Source organism: Lepidochelys kempii, chromosome 7 (genome assembly GCF_965140265.1).
Source record: "Lepidochelys kempii isolate rLepKem1 chromosome 7, rLepKem1.hap2, whole genome shotgun sequence".
Lineage (NCBI taxonomy): Eukaryota > Metazoa > Chordata > Testudines > Cheloniidae > Lepidochelys > Lepidochelys kempii.
The window spans coordinates 114,508,778-114,530,044 of record NC_133262.1 but is presented as its reverse complement, the minus strand read 5'-3'; the positions used below and the strand labels follow the sequence as shown (position 1 = coordinate 114,530,044).

The 21,267-nt window shown below is 47.0% G+C and overlaps 1 protein-coding gene and 1 pseudogene across 2 annotated transcripts in view; both read right to left on the bottom strand.

The window, feature by feature from the left end:
- The window catches only part of DCLRE1A (DNA cross-link repair 1A), an 86,232-nt gene that overhangs the window by 39,062 nt on the left and 25,903 nt on the right, over nucleotides 1-21,267 (bottom strand). The window lies entirely within an intron of this gene.
- Nucleotides 845-20,409, bottom strand: LOC140915028 (small nuclear ribonucleoprotein F-like; annotated as a pseudogene).

Below are 21,267 nucleotides of genomic sequence, written 5' to 3'. Positions count from 1 at the left end.
CTGGGAACACCTCCTAATGGCTTGTCCCAGAGGACACAGAGGTCTTGATTAGTTGGCCAGATGTGGGCCTGTGCACCAGACACAGTAGCATGAGTCCAGCTATTGGACACGGTCTCTGCTAACTAGCTAAGCCCACTCCCCTATGTAGTTACTGATTAACAGATGCAAGGTACGGTATATAGCCAAGATTTTGTAAAGTGACTAGTGATTTTTAGTGTCCAACTTGTTACCTTAAAGGGGCCTGTTTTTTAGAGGGCAGGTGCTCAGCACTTCCTGAAAAATGAGGCCTATGAAGGTGTTTCAAGCTGGGCACACAAAATCCACTAGTCACTTTTGACATATCTTGGCCTGTGTGACTATCCCATACATTGAGAGGCCTGTTCTCCAGCACACGGTGCTCTTTCTGTGTTGCTCAACCCCCCGAAGGGCCCTATAGTGCTGACTCCACAACCTCCCTCCCGACAGCGCTGGTGGTAGGGAGAAGAGGTTTGTCAGGACAGGAATACTGGAGGCAGCAGAGAATCTGTCCTGTACGGTGCATACTAAACGTCTATGGGCTAAATTCTGGTTTGTCCTGTGCAGGGGATTTGGGGATGGGAAGAAGACAAAGGGGTTTTTCTGCCCTGGAGCAGATCTGCAAAGGGTCCTGCCACAAGGCAGGGAGGGTGTAGCTAGTCAGTGTGAGGGTTTGGTATCTGACAGCAGATGCAGATGGAGAGCACGCTACCTTTCCAAGGCAGCCGCTGGGCGTGTTTCCCCAGCACACCTCTGAGCAGAATGTCCACTGTGACAGTGTCAGGCCAGATGGCTACAGGAGAGTGGGTTTTTTTGTGAAAAACTGATCTTTATTTTCCAGAAATATACAAACTTATTCTCTCATTTCTCCATCTTTTTCTTCTTCTTCTACTTCTCTGATGTACAGGACATTGTTACATCTTATCAAAACTTCACCAAGGTGTCCTGACAATGCACCATCTATGTATTCTTCTGTGTTTGTGAGCTGCATGTTCATGTAACGGTCAACAGACACCAGGTAGCTCTTGTACTCCATCCCTCATTTCAGCTTCACCATCACCGGCTTCCCTGTCAGTCCGTTCAGGAAGGGCTTGGGGTTCAGGGCAAGCTCATGGTAACGCGGTCTGGCACAAGACAGCGGTAAAAACAAAAATTACTTGCAGGGCCGCACGTGCACCCGCTGGAGTCCAAGAGAAAGGCAGGCAGATATATTAGTCCCAGATTAAGCAGGTCCATTTTCCCTGGGTAAGGTAACAGGCAGTTCCAGAACAAGAAGGAACTTGCTGGAACAAATTCAGGCAGGCAGGCTAATTAGGACACCTGGAGCCAATTAAGACGCTGCTAGAATCAATTAAGACAGGCCGGCTAATCCGGGCACCCGAGTTTAAAAAGGATCTCACTTCAGTTTGTGGCGTGCGTGCGAGGAGCTGGGAGCAAGAGGCACTAGGAACTGAGAGTGAGAAGGCGTACTGCTGGAGGACTGAGGAGTACAAGCATTATCAGACACCAGGAGGAAGATCCTGTGATGAGGCTAAAGAAGGGGTTGGGAGGAGGCCATGGGGAAGTAGCCCAGGGAGCTGGAGCTCTTGCGCAGCTGTTCCAGGAGGCACTCTAGACAGCTGTAGACCACAGGGCCCTGGGCTGGAACCCGGAGGAGAGGGCGGACGGGCCCAGGTTCCCCCCAAACCTCCAACTCCTGATCAGAAATAGGAGGAGTTGACCTGGACTGTGGGTTCCACCAGAGGGGAAGGTCTCTGGACTGTTCTCTGACCCATGTGGTGGATCAGCAGAGACTGTGGGGATTGTTCTCCTTCTTTTTCCCCATGCTGGCCAGTGATGAGGTTATCTGAGTGAAGAGCGGATTTGAGCCACAGAAGTGGCCAAACTGAGGGCTGCCATGAATCTCTGAGGCGAGCAAATCTGCCAATAAGCACAGGCCCCACCAAGGTAGAAGAGCAACTTTGTCACACCATGGACACTTGTCCTACAGCTCCATAACCCCAGCAGTCCCTTACTAAAGGACAGACTGCATTTCCCAATTGTCAAATCCCAAAGTCAAAGGAAGCTGGACAAGCAATCGGGCCAGATCCTCATCCCATTTCTGCACCCAAGTTGCTGGAAGGGGACTTAGAATTGCCCTATGGGAAGATTTGAGGTTCCTGTGTCCTAAGGAACTCCCCTGGTTGTGTAAAGCTGCCACGGTCAGATTTACACTACATGCTCCCTCAGTTTCAGGACAGGAAGGGATGGAACAGAGTGGTGGCTGCAGCATACCACTCCAGAGAGTATTGTCGAGTGCTTAGTGCACTAGCCTCAGACCTGGGTTCAATTTGCTGCTCTGCCACAGACTTCCTGTGTCCCCTTGGGCAAGACACTAAGGCTAGATCCTCAACAGCTGATTAAGCTACTTTGCCTCCTGATCTCAGTTGCACTGACTGTGACCTCAGTACAACTGAGTTCTCTACGATCGTATCCCACTGTATGAAACAAAAAGGGGTGTCTCTCCCTGAGTTTCAGTCTATCATGCCCAGACAAGACAGGAATGAGAGAGATTCACCAGTGGCTCTCTCCTGTGGTGGTAAAAAATGGACACACACACCTGATTCTGATGGATGATAAATGCTTGAGAGGAAAGTGACTTTACTCTCCCTTCTCCCTATTAACCCTACCAGTATGCCCTGGGGAAATTGTATTCATGGTTGCAAATTAGATGACGCATCCACTCCTGTGGATGGGAGTGAATCACCCTGGTTAAGTGACTCATCCCACTTATAGGCAGTTTACCACAAGACTAAGAAATTAATCTCACCACAGTGGGTCCTGCCACTGCTTCAAACCCACTGTTGACCCAAGGATGGTCAGTTAAACTTAGCCAGGCCTCTGCATGTGCCTCTGCTGTCAGCACAGGGGATGCAGAGCCAGGCTCTGAAGCCCAGTCTCCTGAGTCCTCCTTCACCATGAGCCCATTATTAAGGCTATGATTTAGTCGGGTATTTTGAGGAAAAGTCATGGACAGGTCACAGGCAATAAACCAAAATTCATGGGCCGTGACCTGTCCATGACTTTTACTAAAAATACCTGTGTTTAAATCTTGGGGGGAGGGGGAAGGATTGGGGGGGGGACACTGTGGGTGTTTGTGGGGGCTGATGCTGGGGGGAGGGGCGGGGGGCGGGGACATTGGTGGGGCAGTGCCTGGGGCCAGCTGCTTGGGAGGCCCTGGGGTCAGCCACACTGGTCCCTGCAGAAGCCACAGAAAGTCACAGAATCCGTGACTTCCACGACAGACATGGAGCCCTACCCATTGTCCTTCTACTTTCTGCTGAATAGTTTTCCCAGGGAATAGCAACCACCCCACATGTGCAGCGCTAGTTGCCTGAATCCCCCTTTTGCACACACTCCCTTTTGGCTAGAGGATCGCTACAAGGAACTTTCAGAGTAACAGCCGTGTTAGTCTGTATTCGCAAAAAGAAAAGGAGGACTTGTGGCACCTTAGAGACTAACCAATTTATTAGAGCATAAGCTTTCGTGAGCTACAGCTCACTTCTTCAGATGCATATCGTGGAAACTGCAGCAGGCTTTATATATACACAGAGAATATGAAACAATACCTATTCCCACCCCACTGTCCTGCTGGTAATAGCTTATCTAAAGTGATTTCCAGCACAAATCCAGGTGTGGGAATAGGTATTGTTTCATATTCTCTGTGTATATATAAAGCCTGCTGCAGTTTCCACGATATGCATCTGAAGAAGTGAGCTGTAGCTCACGAAAGCTTATGCTCTAATAAATTGGTTAGTCTCTAAGGTGCCACAAGTCCTCCTTTTCTTTTTACAAGGAACTTGTAACTTGTGAGGCAGTTCCTAGAAACAGCACGGGAATTTCAAATGCTGCCTTTGGACCTTAATTCCCGTCTAAATTATTGCAACACTTCAAGAAAAGGAGAGGTTGGCTGAGGTTAATGAGAATCTACATGTACTTTCGTTTAACAGAAAATGAGAGAAAGCCCATTTCTGCATTCTCCTGTTATAAAGACAGTTATCAGCCTAGGGTTATTCATTATGCTTTATGACTTCATGGCTCAAATCCTCCAGTTAGAAATCACATGAAGGTCAGATCCTCAGCTGGTGTAAATCTACCTGATCCCATGAAGTCAGTAGATCAATGCCAGTTTATACCAGCTGCAGATCTGGCCTGTGTTCTCTCAGTTCTAAAGTGTCTGGATGATTCTTAGAGTTAAGTACAGGTAAAGTCACTCTTCTATTTTCTTTTAAGTCATATTGGTAGAAGCTAAGACTGGTAAGCAGTTGGTTTTAGTGCTTAAACACCCGAGTCAATATGGACATGAACCTCAGATTTGAAAAGTCTATTTTTTGTATTACAGTAGGGCCCAGAATTCTGTTATCGAGCAGGACCCTACTGTGCAAGGTGCTGTACAAATACAGAACAAAAACATGGCCCTTGCCCCAGGGAGCTTACAAGCTAAGTAGCAGCTATTCATTTCTGACTGTTCTTGACCAAAAAACTATGAATCACCTGGCTATGGAGTGGCATTTTGGACAGACGGGGTTGACAGGGCCAGTGGAGCTAGATGATGCAGTCAGGCAAGTGAGTCCAGCTGCTCACACATCCACAATGCACAGCAGGGCGATTTCTCTGTTGGGACTAGTGAGACAATGGCCATTTGGAGATGCATGTAATTCAGGAGTACTGGAGACAGAAACGAGCATGTGTCAGTTAGTCCGGCTGAAGCAAGCACGGACTGAACCGAAAGCATATTGTGTCGGCAGTTCAAGAGGTGAACCCGGATGCATTTCCAAAGCAGGAGGTGAGACAAGAACCACAACTTTGGAAACGCAACACAGATGTCAAAACACCAAAAGCAGTATCAGTGATTGCTGCCATCCTGTTACCATGGTCTTCAAGAGCAACACATCTGTTTTCTTTCCATACGTGAGTTTACATAACCTGTTTTCCTTTTCCTATTTGCACCTGGGATTCATTGCTTCAGTGTGTGTTGTATGTTCCCCCTCTAGTGGCTGGTTCACAGGGCAGCCTCCTGCAGTCCCTGCTAATCGTGTAAGTCTTTTAGCTTAAGAGACAGAGACCCATGCTTGTAGTGCGGGCGCACCTGGATTCTGTCCCCATTGATCACCCACAGGGAGGAGGTTGTTACACAGAGTTTACTCAAAATATTTATCACCCTGTGATTTTGAACGTGCCCTTGAAGCTACTAAGAGACACCATGAAGGATCATGGGGCCCCCACCATTTGACCCACCTTTATTTTCTTTTAGCTACAAAGGCCATCTCATCTTTGTAGCTGCCACTTTGCTTCAGAGCAAACCTTCCTAAGCGGTCTTTTGTAAAAAGAAGAGTGAGTGCAAGCCTCCCACAATAGCAAATCATTGCTAAGGTGTGGGAATCAGGAAGGAAAGACATTTGAGTTGACATTTGAGGGGCTGCATTAAATAAGAGGAAAAATGAAGGCATAGCTTGTGGAACTGGAATAATTTGTTGTAAATTCATTTTCTCTATATTTGAAAAATGAGCTGACTGTTCCTAGCAACAGGGCAAATGGCAGCACCTGCTTGCAGAGACCATCTGAAGCATCAACATAATTCAGCATAAATGTGCCCAGCTGCTCTTGCACTAAAATGCTGCCGTCAACAGTCCCCGGTAGCAGCTCCCTGAGTAAGGGTCTTACGTCCATTTCCAAAAGTTAAAATAAAGAATTGGTTGCTGAAGAAGATCTATGATGCTATGGAGAAGCTAGGAATAGCCCAGGAATGTTTTGGAATCATATCACTGAGATATAAGGACAATGGAACAGAAAGTGCCTATGGAGGCCGGAGGGTTTAAAAAAAAAAATCACGCTACAAGGGCTATTAGGCACCATGTAGCCCATGAGTGCTGGAGTAGAACATTTCTTGGCCTGTACCCCATTTCTGGGCATGAACCCCCTGATAGCTACTTGAGTCATGCTACTAGGACCAGGTCTATTGTGCTGAGAGCTCTAGCAAACACAGGGCTGCGTCACAAGGTGCCTCACACACCCACACAAGGGAGTAAGTGCATCGTTGGTCTGTATATGGGGTGCAAGGGAGGGAGAGCAATTGTCACAGGGCTGCTAGCACCCCTCCCCACACAGGTGGGCAGGAGCAGGCAGAGCTTTGGCTCCACCCCATTAACATCCTGGTCAGCACAGCTGTCCTGGTATGGAGGAGGCCGTAGACTACATCCCCTTAAGGTTTCCTCATGGGGCAGCATAAATATGGGCTGCCACCTATACAGGGCTTGTGTCAGGGTCATAATTGAGCCAATTGAGTGTGGGGGGAGGAAACTGAAATGGATTTCCTCTCCATACATATCTTGGGGGCATAATCTGTGTCATATTCCTGCACCTAAGAGGGGCCTAATTTCAAAGTGCTGAGCCAGCTCCCATTGGCTTTCAAGTGTTTTTAAGCCTCATACTCTTACAGTGCTTCATAAACAACTCACAGCCTCATCCAGTGTCCACTGAAGTCAATGGAAAGATTCCTATGGACTACAACAGGCTTAGGATCAGACTTCTTGCTTAAGGTGAACAGGGTGGGAACAGACTGGGCTGACAACAGTGAAAGGCACCATACCAGAAAACAAGATGCTCCAAACATCTGCTAACTTGGATTGAAAAGTCAATGAGCATTCTGTTCTGTTGCTCTGTACACCTTGAAATTTAACTAATTGCTTCAACATTTCAGTGCAATGCTGAACCCTTTCAAATCCTCATGTTCTTTAGAAAGGGCTGCTGTCAGACTCATTACAGATGCAAATAGAGTACTTGGTTTCTTTTTCGGGACTCTCTTCTGTGCACTTCAGCTGCTTCTGAAAACACCATCTGCCTTTGGCTGGGCTCTGGTTTGCATGTAACACTCTACTGGTACAGTAAGTACTGCTCAGAAGATTTAAGAAAAATGAGCCAGCAACAGAAAGAAGCCACTTAGTTTTGATTGTTTGCTGGCTACGTTCATTTCAGAGCTCAGCATACCTGCTGCGGTCACCCAAGTTGTTCCAGGGCCCTTTTGATTTCATTCAGGAATGAGGGAGAGCACTGCTGCAGGTTGATGTATGACACAGGTGAGATAAATCAAGCGGCGAATGGCTAGAGCGGAAATAGATCGGATAGCAGCTGTCTATTTATTTGGCTGTGTGCTGGCTTTGAATGCGTTTGGCGTGTAAATCAGGGACTGTTAACATATTCAGCCGTATTTCACAAGCCTGCCACATTCAGTGCCCACGCAAAGCTAATAATAGTAAGCATCATTGAAAAGCCTTGGGCAGTCAGTCTTCCCAAAGCAGATGTTTCACTGCAGATTCCCCTTTGGTTCTACTGGTAGGTTATAGCATATTTTACAGATACCTTGCTTTTGCCCAGAGCACTCTCAGTTCATAGTGATTGACAATAGGTTTAGAAACACAATCAACATACTTAATGGAAAATAAATGCAAGGTGGGTAGAAAGCAGACAATCACCTGTAGACCCATCCATATGCTTTACATGTTTAAGGGCCTGAGGTGCGGAGAACTCACAGCTCCCATAGGTGTCAGCTTTCAGAGTAGCAGCCCTGTTAGTCTGTGTCCGCAAAAAGAAAAAGGAGTACTTGTGGCACCTTAAAAAGAAAAGGAGTACTTGTGGCACCTTAGAGACTAAGAAATTTATTGGAGCATAAGCTTTCGTGAGCTACAGCTCACTTCATGGATGCATTCAGTGGAAAATGCAGTGGGGAGATTTATATACACAGAGAGTCAGACCCAGCTCATCCTAAATAAAAGAAGTAACGCCAAAGAAGGGCAGGTTGCTGAAGGAAATAGCTCCAGAGATGGCAGCTTTAAAGACTCTACCAGATCAGTGTCTGAGGAGGTGCAACTGGAAAAGAAGGTATTGAATTTGGGAGCATCTGGATATAGCCTGGGGCCTGCCTTTGTATAAAGATTTTGGACTTTTTGGAGAGGAAAAAGGCTTTGATGCCAACTGGGCTCACAAAGCATGGAGATTTGTGGGGAAATGAGACCACAAGAAAATGAGTGCAGATGGGGGTAAAATAGACATGAATAGGGGCTGCGTGGGAACTTCATTTGTATCCATGCCTGAACTGCTAAAAGCACTCAGACTAGCCAAGACACAGCTGCAGACATCTGTGGGCTCCTTTGCAAAATTACTGTGGACCAGAACATTCCTCTACTCCTTAGTGCTCATCACCAGGCTATCCAACTGCCACAGATATGCCTGTAGTTAGACCACCAATAATCATCTCATTGTTACCCTGTGCGCTCCCCTGCCCCCATCTTCTACAGTACATTTTATCTCATCAGCAACTTATTTATATTATAAGCTTGTCACCAGGGAAATGCTTTGGTGGGCCAGGATGACATGACCACCACAGAAATGGGGGAGGGGAAGGAAGCCAGAGAACCTAGCAGTTCTTAAGAGAGGATGTCCATAAAATACAAGATATTTCTGGTGATTTTCAAGCCTCACCCCCCGCCCCTTGTTACATTGAAACGAGCACACAAACTTAAAGACCAACCCATCCCCTAATGCATTACATTGTTATGGGCAGCCCCTATCCATGTCTATTTTACCCCCATCTGCACTCATTTACTTGTGGTCTCATTTCCCCACAAATCTCCATGCTCTGTGAGCCCAGTGGGTATCAAAGCCTTTTTCCTCTCCAAAAAGTCCAAAATCTTTACACAAAGGCAGGCCCCAGCCTATATCCAGATGCTCCCAAATTCAATACCTTCTTTTCCAGTTGCATCTCCTCAGACACTGATCTGGTAGAGTCTTTAAAGCTGCCATCTCTGGAGCTATTTCCTTCAGCAACCTGCCTTTCTTTGGTGTTGCTTCTTTTATTTAGGATGAGCTGGGTCTGACTTATATAGGTCCCAAACCCCCCCGACTCCCAGAAACCTTGGACGGAACCAGTGGTTGATTAGAGTCATAGAATAGGGCTGGAAGGGACCTCAGGAGGTCATCTAGTCCAACCCCCTGCTCAAAGCAGGACCAATCCCCAATTTTTGCCCCAGATCCCTAAATGGCCCCCTCAAGGATTGAACTCACAACCCTGGGTTTAGCAGGCCAATGCTCAAACCACTGAGCTATCCCTGCCTCAGCTGGAGCACATCCTAGTTCTAGTTTTCAGGGCAGTCCACCATCTATAGCTGATTGAGTTTGTTTTCCCCCTCCAGCCATGTGACAGTTTACGCCTTTACAAAGCTCTGTGGGGGTAGGGATTGTGTTTTCGTTACAATCAGCATGAGAGGGGACATTGTCTCTGATGGGGGCCTCTAGGCACTACAAAATACAGTAGTAACTCTCAGTTAGATTCTGTTGGCTCTCCCTCAGCTAAACTGCAGGACTATTTCAGTGACAGCATTTGGAGAAAACCTGCCTATGACTTTGAAGAAGCCCAAGGCTGTCCAGGCCTCATAGGTGCTGGAACTAGGGGTGCAGTCGCACCCCCTGGCTTGACATAGTAATAACAACCCAAATACATGGTTTCTGCCTTCAGCACCCCAGAACCACTGCCATGCCTTGGTGAGAAAGGTGGGTTCTGTGCATGAGCTTGACAGCCCAGCTCAGTGGAACATTTTTTCACCCTGCCGCTGAGGCAGTTTCCTCTTTGTGTTTAACAAAGCAATATTTTTCAGTACATTGCAGTGCGCTTTCGGTTTCCTACATGCAACATCGTTCTCTGTAGTTGTGCTCCAGGCACTCATTGTAAAGAAGGCAGAGCAGATGGGAATTGACTTGGAGACTGGCCTGATCCTAGCACACCTTAGAGGAGCAGATGAGTGTTTGCAAACAGGGCTTTATTTCCAGACAGACTGTATGGATTTTTTTCAGGGAGGGTAATGCTCTGAAGGATTGCCTGAATGTACTGCAAGAGACAAAGAGTCATATAAATTTCCACTATTGCTTTTGGCCATAAGAATGGCCTCCCAGATGAAACATGGCAGGTGCACGCTGTCCCTTAGACAGTGTAAATCAGCAAGGCTTTGATACCAGATCAGGATCCAGCCCAGCAGGCTATTTCCTGGGGAACCGTGCCCCAGTGCACTAAGTCCCATCAGCGAGTCTCATCTCAAAAGCAAGATGTGACCAATTCATGTTACTGCGAGACGTTGCATGGGAAGGGTCGCTGCATTGAGTCTCCGCTGCTGCTGGGGGAGCTGCTCCTTGGAAAGCGCCTGCTAGGAGATGACGAGGGAGGGGAGCGATTTAAAAATGAGAACGATTAAATTGTACTTCCCACAACTCAGCTCCTCTAAATCACTGTTTCTGCTGCGTGCAGACAGGCAGGTGGGCGGCGAGGAAGGACGGGAGGCGGCAGGAGTCCATGTGTGCTGAACCTAATTGCCAGCTAAAGCCTCACTCAACCCATGAGGCAGGCACTTCATGCGCACTTCAAGCACCCACTAGCACTGAACACCTGCCCTGAATTATCCCCCGCTCCAGATTACTAGGAAATGGCATATCCCAGGGAGAGCCGTCCAGAAAATCAAACGTGGTCCAAACTGATCCACGGAAATGCTGTAACCGACTGGATTCTGACTTTAGAAGGCTTTTACGAGTCAGATCAGCTGATTTAGGGACCAGTTGTGACACCCTTACTCGGCAAGTTGTCTCACTGATTTCAATGGGAGTTAGGCACCTATGCGATTTTGAAAATCACCTGGGATGCCTAACTACCTAAATACCTTTAAAAATCTGGCCCACAGAGCATTCTGCTGAAATCAATAGCAGCAGAGGATATTTAGTGTCTTTGAGGACGGGGTTCCATGGCAGGGCAATAGCCAATTTAGCATTGGACTATGCCCCAGTCTCGGTTTCCCCTAAATGGAGTTCTTAAAAACTGCATCCAGATGCTTGCAAGAGAAATAACGCCCCTTCTTGGGGCCTAGTTTATTGAAACATCTGTTCAAACGTTGACAGAAATCAAAACAAGTATTTTTCCACCTCTACAGTCTTTGTAGCCACTTGCTCAGCTCAAGAGGTCTTTTCAAAATCCCAGATTCTGCTATCTGATTTTCTATTTCCTCCTCCTCCTCCCTTTGTGATGTAATGGTTATGTAAGCAGAGCCGGATTAACTTTTTGTGGGCCCCCCCCCCCTCCGCCCCGCCCACAGAGAGCGGGTACCTACCTGGTTCTAGCCCATTCTCTTCGGCTCTCTCTGCAGCGAGCCGCTCTTCCTCCCGCAGCAGGAGGACAGGTTCTCTTCCAGCCCTGGGTGGGTGTTGGGAGCGGGAGGAGCAGAGGCTAATGTGGTTACTCCTATAACCGGACTTTTAGTTTCCAGTCAGCACTGCTAACCGGACACCCAGGTCCCATTTTATACTGGAGTTTCCAGTCTAAAACTGGATACCTGGCAACAGGGCTGCCAGAGAAGCCGGGGGGGGGGGGAGCAATCATTTTTAAGCGGAGGGGGGGAAAGCAAGTGGTGGGTGGGCTAGGGAGTGGAGAGGAGCTAGTGGGCAGGGCCATGTCTGCAGTACTGCGCAGGTAGGCTGGAGGCTGTGGGGATCAGCTGATACAGTATCCCCAGCCCAGGTGACGTGACAGCCAGGAGTGGATTTAGAGTTAGGGGGGTGTGGGTGTGGACTGGTGTCGTGGAGGTGCTCACGGCAGGGGAGTGGAGGGGGTATGCCCCAATTCCAGCCCCTTCCCCAAGGTCCCGCCCCCACCTCTTCTCCCCCTCCCCTGAGCGGGGAGTGTGCTGAGGCTCCGCTCTTCCGCTACCGGCAAACAGCTGATTGGCGGCAGGGAGGGGCAGAATGCAGCAGCTGCGGGAAGAGGCTGGGAGTGGGGAGCTTGGCTGCTGGCGGAGCCTGCCCTGCTGCAGCAGGAGCCCCAGGAGCCGGCAGCGTCAAGCTTCTGCCCCCACAGGAGAGAGCAGGGGGCGGAGAAGAGAGGGCTGGGCGGGGCCCCTTTGGACTGTGGGCCAGGCGCCATGGTAAATCGGGTACTGTCACCAACAAAAGAAACCAAACCCATCACCTGGGAGGCAATTAATTAGTCACCAGTGTGACTAAGCCCAATTCTCTTAAAGGGCCATCCCAACCTAGGACGGGTTCTTTAAGAGTAGTCTACGGCTCCGATCCTAGGTCTGTATGAATAAGAGCTGTAGCCGTGGGCTCGCTTTTATTCTGGGCTTTGCCACTGATTCATGCTGTGACGCTGGATAACTCCCTTCATCTCTCTGCCTCTGCATTTCCCCATCTATACAATGAGTTAATAATGCAAATCCTCCCTTTGTAAAGCCCTTTGACATCTATGCATTAAAAGAGCTAAGTACTAACCTGTGGATCCCCTGCACTGGAAAATTTTCTTTTTTGCATCCTTACCATCCATGCTGCACATAGGGAAAAATCAAGTTCAATCCAAAAGCCAAAGACCTTAGGTTTTTTTTTTAAAATTATTTGTTTTATGTAAGTGCCTATTAGAAACTGACACAAACAAGCTTCTATCAGCTCCATGATACTGCAGCATATACAGATATGACAGAGTGGAAAAGCATCTTTGCTGCCAAAGTACTCACCAGAGACTCGATAACAAGGTGCCATTGTGTAACACTGGATAAAGGTTCAGGGAATAACAGGCGGTAGAAACAGAAAAGGCATTTTAGGTCACCTAGCCCAGCAGTTCTCAACTTGGGGCCCGGGGCCCCCTGCGGGAGGCCATGAGCAGGTTTCATGGGGTCCGCCAAAATAAACCAGAGAGCAGGGCCAGCATTAGACTCCCTGGAGCTCAGGACAGAAAACCGAAGCCCAAGCCACGTGGGGCTGAAGGCAAGCCTGGGCAACTCAGCTTTCCAGGGCGTCCTGTGGTGTGGGAGCACAGGCAGTTGCCCTGCTTGCTACCCTCTAATGCCAGCCCTGGCTTTTAATCTACTGGATATGAAGAAAAACCGTTTTTGTGGCACAGGTGGGCCATGGAGCCTTTTATAGCATGCTGGGGGGGGGCTCAGAAAGAAAAAAGGTTAAGAACTCCTGACCTAGCCCATCCTTCTGCCATTGCAGGACTGCTCCTAACGCCAGTCTTTCTTTGGTGAAATACTTATAAACCTCTCAAGCATTACGGTGTCAATCCTTGTCGTTGAAAAATGGTTCCACCCTAACAGCAATTACAGCTAATCCTCTTGAAAGGACGGATGGTGTTGTGGGTAAGGCGACTGGCCGGAGACTGAGGGTTCAGTCCTTGATTCTGTCAGACTCCCTGTATGAGTAATCTCTCTGTGCCTCAGCACCCTATCCTTAAAATGGGGATGAGGATACTTCTTTCTCCTCATTTATTTTATTTATTTAGAATGTTAAGGGCAGGAGTCTCTCTTATTTTGTGTGCTTATGGTACTTAGGTCAATGAGGCTCTGACCTTCGTTGGGCCTGTCGGCACTATCATCATACTAATTATTCAACCTAAATCAGGGGTTCTCAGATTGTGGGTTGGGACCTCAAAGTGGGTCTCGACCCCAGTTTAATGGGGTCGCCAAGGCTGGTGTTAGACTGCTGGGGCCAAGGCCAAAGTCAAAGCACGAGCCCCAACACCCAGGGCCAAAGCCCTACAGTGTCAGCCCTGGAAAGGGGGGCTAAGGTTACATGCCTCCTGCCCAGGGCAGAAGCCCTTGGGCTTCAGCTTTGCACTCCCCTCCCCCCCCCCACGCGCAACCTGGGGTGGGCCTGGGCTTTGGTCTCCCCTCCTGGAGTCATGTAGTAATTTTTGTTGTCAGAAGGGGGGGTCACGGTGCAATGAAGTTTGAGAACTGCTGACCTAAATATTCCTTTTTTTAACTTTCTGGTGGTCAGAACTGAACTCTATTGCAGTTGAAAACCCATAATCAGAACCAGTGGATGAAATTTAAGAACGAGAACTGCAATTTCTAATTCTTGACATGATCAGCTTTAAATTCTCTCTATCTGAGTTTCATTCAACCACGTCACATTTTTCTCTCCAATCACTAATCATGTCCATTTTTAAAACTGACCAATTGGAGTGTCGAATATAAGATACAGGCAGTTCCAAATTGCATCACTCCATGTATATGTCAAACACCCATAAAACCTGGAAATGTAAAACCAAATCCCCAAAATATAGTACCCCATGATTTGTTTGGTTCTGAAATTAAAGCCAGCTGTTTCCACCTGGCTGGGAATGCACAGGTAGAGAAAGTTTTGTGCTGAATTCTTTATACCAGCAGCTCGCAACCTTTTTCTTTTTGAGCCCCCACCTCTCCCAACGTGCTATAAAAACTTCACCTGTGTCACAACAACTGCTTTCTGCATATAAAAGCCAGGGCTGCCATTAGGGGGTAGCAAACAGGGCAATTGTCCGAGGCCCCATGCTACAGAGCCCCCTCCCCCCGCGAAGCTACATTTCTTAGACTTCAGCTTCAGCCCCAAGTGGTGGGGCTGAGAGCCCCGGGCTTCAGCCCCATGAGGCGAGGCTTTGCCTTTCTGCCCTAGGCCCCAGCCAGCCTAATGCAGACCCTGCTTGGCAGACCCCCTGAAACCTGCTCGTGGGGCCCTAGCCCCCTGGTTGAGAACCACTGCTTTACACTTCCCCATTTATCACTTAGCTGCTTTTTGTCAGAATATGGCTGCTAAAATTATTCAACAGACACAGACTAATATGCCAGTGCATCAACTGCACCTTAGTTTGGCATAGGAACAAGTCTCCTACATAACCCAAGTAAATATACTTCAGCTCCAAAAAGAGATTTTTGGCAATTAGCCGCAGAGACAATCTGAATGGTTGAAGTGTTTGAAAAAATGTCAGTGTATACAGTTTCAGAGTAACAGCCGTGTTAGTCTGTATTCGCAAAAAGAAAAGGAGTACTTGTGGCACCTTAGAGACTAACCAATTTATTTGAGCATGAGCTTTCATGAAGTGAGCTGTAGCTCACGAAAGCTTATGCTCAAATAAATTGGTTAGTCTCTAAGGTGCCACAAGTACTCCTTTTCTTTTTAGTGTATACAGTATCTTTCAAAAATATACAGCACTAACCACTACTAGAACCTACTGAGATTCACTAAAAACACAGTGATAGATGGAAAGGACAGATACGGCTAGATGTAAATGGGATGCTTTGCCCCATTGTAATGAAGTTTCTGCTCATATCGGAGCACTTTCCTAAACAAATGAAACTATTGCTTGTTGTTATTTTATGGCTAGATTTTTCACAAGTACTCAGCACCCAGCAGTTCCCATTCATCTGCCTCTGAGCATGTTTCATGCCACTGTTTTTATATAGAGTTGTCTTTAAGTAATCCCTTCCCAGAATCCTTTGCAATGGCTACTGTGGAAGGTGCTGGGGCACAGGCCCATGTGAACAACCCAGCTTCCGTAGCTTACAGCAACAAACAGAAAGCCTTTGTTTGACTCAGCAGAATGAGATTATTCTTGTCTCTTTTCCTTTTCCGAACAATGTTGCTTTTAGTTCATTTATCTGCTTATCAGAGAGCGATATGTAAACAGAGCACTGAGTCCTGATGGGAGGTACAGAGTGATTCTTTAGAGTGGTTGGCTTTGAAAAGCAGTCTAGGCAAGTGATCAATCCAGTGTTAAGGTTCCCTGTCTCTTTGCTCTGACTCTTGTCACCACCAGACAAACTGGAAAAGCATCTGATAACAGGACCATTGGGCTTTACAGCAATTTTTTATTCCAAGATCTGACAACTATTTGGTGACTCATAGATACATAGAGTTTAAGGCCAAAAAGGACTGATAGATCATCTAGTCTGACCTCCTGTATAACACAGGCCATAGAATTTCAGCCAGTCCACCCCTGCATCGAGCCTAATCACTTGGGTTTGACTAAAGCAGTGGTCACCAACCGATCAATCGCAATCGACTGGTTGATCCTGGAGACTCTCCCAGTTGATTGCGATCTCTGGCTGCCAAAAGTCTCTGGTGCAGCGGGGCTGCTGCTAAGGCAGGTTTGCTTCCTGCCTGTCCCAGCCCCGTACTGCTCCTGAAAGCAGCCAGCACGCCCCTGTGGCACCAGAGGAAATGGGGAGCAAGGATCTCCATACGCTGCTCCTGCCTGCAAGCACCACCCCCGCAGCTCCCATTGGCTGGGAACAGGGAACTGTGGCCAATGGGAGCTGTGGGGAAAGTGTCTGCAGAGAGGGGCAGCATGCGGAGCCACTTGCCCCCCCCCCAGGGGCTGCAGGGGTGCACTGGTCCCTTCCAGGAGCAGCGTGGGGCCAGAGAATGCAAGGAGCCTGCCTTAGCCCTGCAGCACCACCGACCAGGAGCCACCCAAGGTAAGTGCACCCCAACCCCCAGCCCCCTACCACAGCCAGCACCCCATACCCCCTCCTGCACCCCAAACCCCTGCCCTGGGCCCCCTCCTTCACCCAAACTTCCTCGCAGAGCCCACACCCTGAACCTCTTCCTGCACCCAAACATTCTGCCCCAGCCCAGAGCTCACTCCTGCACCCAAACTCCCTCCCAGAGCTTGCATCCCTCATCCCCTCCTGCACCTCAACCCCCTGCCCCAGGCTCAGCCCGGCTGGCCCCCTCCCACACTCCAAACAGCTCGGCCCCAGCCCAGAGGCTGCACTCCCTCCTGAACCCCAACCCCCTGTGTCATAAATATAAAGGGAAGGGTAAAACCCTTTGAAATCCCTCCTGGCCAGGGGAAAGCTCCTCTCACCTGTAAAGGGTTAAGAAGCTAAAGGTAACCTCGCTGGCACCTGACCAAAATGACCAATGAGGAGACAAGATACTTTCAAAAGCTGGGAGGAGGGAGAGAAACAAAGGGTCTGTGTCTGTCTGTAGTCGTCTTGGCCAGGGACAGAACAGGAATGGAGTCTTAGAACTTTTAGTAAGTAATCTAGCTAGGTATGTGTTAGATTATGATTTCTTTAAATGGCTGAGAAAAGAATTGTGCTGAATAGAATAACTATTTCTGTCTGTGTATCTTTTTTGTAACTTAAGGTTTTGCCTAGAGGGGTTCTCTATGTTTTTGAATCTAATTACCCTGTAAGATATCTACCATCCTGATTTTACAGGGGGGATTTCTTTATTTCTATTTACTTCTATTTTTTATTAAAAGTCTTCTTGTAAAACACTGAATGCTTTTTCATTGTTCTCAGATCCAAGGGTTTGGGTCTGTGGTCACCTATGCAAATTGGTGAGGCTTTTTATCCAACATTTCCCAGGAAAGGGGGGGTGCAAGTGTTGGGAGGATTGTTCATTGTTCTTAAGATCCAAGGGTCTGGGTCTGTAGTCACCTAGGCAAATTGGTGAGGCTTTTTACCAAACCTTGTCCAGGAAGTGGGGTGCAAGGTTTTGGGAAGTATTTTGGGGGGAAGGACGCGTCCAAACAGCTCTTCCCCAGTAACCAGTATTAGTTTGGTGGTGGTAGCGGCCAGTCCAAGGATAACGGGGGTAATATTTTGTACCTTGGGGAAGTTTTGACCTAAGCTGGTAAAGATAAGCTTAGGAGGGTTTTCATGCAGGTCCCCACATCTGTACCCTAGAGTTCAGAGTGGGGGAGGAACCGTGACACCCTGTCACAGCCCGGTGAAAGTGAGTGAGGGTGGAGGAGAGCAAACGACAGAGAGAAGGGGTGATGGAGTGAGCAGGGCAGGGCCTTGGGGAAGGGTAGATCCTGGGTTGCACTTAAATTCAAAAAGTGATCTTGGGCATAAAAAGGATGGAGACCATTGGACTAAAGCATCTTCCAGACAGGCATCCAGTCTGGATTTTTAGACACAAAGAGATGGAGAGTCCACCACTTCCCTTGTCAGTTTATTCCAATGGTTCATCACTTGCACTGTTAAAAACTAGAGCCTTATTTCTCATTGGCGTGTGTATGGCTCCAGCTTCCAGCTGTTGGCTCTTGTTCTGCCTTTCTTCCTTAAAGATTCCATTAGTACCCACTATCTTCTCGTTGTAAGTGAAGGTACTTAGACACCAAGACGAAGTCACCTCTTCAGCTTCTTTTTGATAAGATGAAGCTTTGTCTCTCTCGTTAAGGCATTTTTTCCAGCCCTCAAATCACTTTTGGGGTTCTTCTCTGTACAGTATAATCTGGAGTAATTCCAGTCAAATCAATGGAATTACTTTGATCTTTCTGTAATGTAACAACAATCAAAATCTGTCCCCTAGTATTTAAAGTTGATTTCTACTTTGAAAAGCGGCAATATAAAAATGGCACCTTCTTATTCAACAGTAGAGTTGGTTGGGAATTTTTTGACAAATTGTTTTTGTCAAAAGATACTGATTCGTCTTTCCAAACCAAAACTTTGAGAAACAACTTCCTGACTTGAAAAAAGGTCAAGACAACAGTTTCAAATTGTCAAAATGTTTTGTTTTGACAATGTCAGTTTTCCAGTTTGAAACAACTTTTTTGTTTCAAAATTTAAGCTAACTAGATTGTAAAAAGATTAAAGAAAGGTCAATGATGAAATCAAATGTTTCATAATTACCAATACAAAACGTTTCAATTGGCCTGAAATGCACAAAAATTCAGTTTTTTTGGTTTGTAAATATTTTCAAGATTTTTACTTTTCATCCCAATTTAAGAGGGGAAAAACTTTCGGATCTTCAAATATATTCACAGAATGGGAAAACTGTTTCCCACCCAGCTTTATTCAACAGGGCTGTTGTCTCTGTGTATTTAGAGTCAGAGCTCCAGGTAACAGAACTACATAATGTTACTTCTGTAAAACGATGGCAGCTAAGGGAGTGAACGCAATTCTATTCCTTCATGTGCAACAATGGAGTTGTTCCCTAGAGTATGTCTACACTGCAATTAAACATCCGCAGCTAGCCCGTATCAGTTGACTCTGGACTGCAGGGCTTGGGCTGCGGGATGGTCGAGCTCAGGCTGGAGCCCAGGCTCTGGGGCTCTCAGGATGTGAATGTTTACACCGCAATATTACAGCCCCGCAGCCCGATCCCTGCAAGCCTGAGTCAGCTGACCTGGGCTAGCCATGGATTTTAATTGCAGTGTAGACATACCTTAAGTTCCAATTAGTTAAGCCTGTGCAACCTCTTTAAACTGGCAGAACTTCCCAACCACTAACCAGAGTGAAATCCTTCCTGTTACTTTATTCCAATCCACAGGTTCTCCAGCCATCTCATTCTATGGCCCATTCTGTATGAGAAGTCTTCAGATCCTCAAGGGTATTTAGACACCTAACTTGGCACCTACATTCCTGCTACTTGTTCCATTGAGGACAAGATCCTCAGGAGGTGCCCTGTGGAATCAAGCATAGCTTGATGTGAGGTTGCAAAGATAGCTATAAAGAATTCGGCACAAAAATAAGTTTCATCATACATTTAGGCACATCAGGTTTGATCTGTTGTGATCAGCAACCTTTCCATGGGAACAATCTAGAAAAGAGAATGGTAGAGGTTGGGTCTTTCTACAAATCTTTCCACAATATTCTTGTTTAGTTAAATGACTTTCCACAGCTGCTTATATGTCCTGCCTGGTAATCTAAGAAGCCACTTCCTGTTATTAATCGTCTCTCTCTTTACAATAAGGTGAATAAAAAGACTAATTTCTTCCTGAGCTTGGCCTCTCAACAGTCATTTTTTCCACCAGAATAAGGCCAAGTAAAAGGGGAAAATGGAATGCTGTTAAATACAAAGGTGGATGAAATGTTGAAGAGTTGAGGGCCACATTTGAAAAAGGGTTGGCAGAAGTGCAAATATAAACCAGAAAGATAGAGGAATGAGTGCAGATAGAGGGCACCTACGGGACAGTATGCAAGTGAAAACAGACCCGGATACATATTGACAAGAGAGGAATCCAATACAGAAATGCTTTATAGATTGAAGAAAATATCAGCATCTGTTCCAAATCAGAACAGAATTAACTGGCTGAAAACCACAAGTGGATCACATCAGCTAATGCCTATGTCAACGAGTGTTTTCCAAGATATATAATTTTTGTGGTTAGTTTCAAAGAGCCTTTTAAAATCCTTTATTCTGGGCAACAGAAGCCATTCGATACCCACAGAGGGAGTAAATTCTAATAGCATGCAGTACACTGAAGAGCCAGTGTGAAAAGGTGTTGTGAATACGCTATTTATAATGAAAGTTAGTTCTAACATTTGGTTCCTTATTAAACACAGTAAATTATAAGCAACTGAATTACAAGGCTATAATGTCATCAAGTGTGCACTCCTGGGACATCTGTCCATGACGACAGAATTATGGAAGTAAACTTGTGAATTAGGCTTTGGCTTTCAGTGTGATTACCACACTGTACATATGCTGTGTGCTTGAGCAGTTTTCGCTTACAATTAATTTTGTTCACCTACCCTTTGGTACAAAATTCTCTCTCATTGTTTGCTACAGAAAGTCTTGTCTGCTCACAGCCAATATCTTCTTGTTTCCTTCCTGTACTCAAAACAAACATACTTTTATCTACTTACACAGTGTCACTGGAAAATATACAAATTGAAAAATCTGATGAGAAATGCGGCTTGGATTTTAAATAGCTTCACATTATTTGTAGTACAATAGAGTCCACCTCATCTAGTAATTGTGAACGCATAGCATAAGATGACCATCCCTACCCCAAATAGCTGACCATCTCAACGCCGGGGGGGTGAGATTCTCTTCCACACCTCCAGGATGGGGAGCAGATTAGGTGCAGCCCAGAGGAAGAGGACAAAAGCAGCTTTAACCCATCTTTGTGTCATTCTAATTCTGGGCTGCTCCAAGGGCTCAAAAAGCCCTGGTGTAACTTAGGGCAGCTCTCTCTCATGTGCTGCAGCCATGGCCCCACTCCCTAGCACATCCCTCCCGCGCCCGAACAAGGTCCCAGTAAACTGTGTGTGTCAGTTCAGTCTCCGATTTGCATTGCTTCTAGCCCAGGTGTAGGGGGTATGTTCAGAAGGAAGGGAGCCTGGCCAGAGCGAAACTGTGCTCTGGTCATTCCTGGGTTGGTGGAGCATCTGCTTAAGGGCTGTTGGCAGCCAACACTAATTAGAGAAGTTCTGAGGCTGCTCTATGTTATGTCAGGGACCAAATCAGCCCCAATATCAGGGTGAAGCATGAAAACCACCTTTCATGACTCCCACTCCTGTGCTGAACGCAGCCTAGCCTAATCCAGGGACTGATGCCTGTACAAAGCTTTACTAATCAGTGGTATTAAGTAGCTCTTGTGATGAGAGAAATTCTCACAATTAATTGAGGTTAATCCTGAATGCTAAACACTGGTTAAAGTAAAAACCTGACAGAATCTCAGAT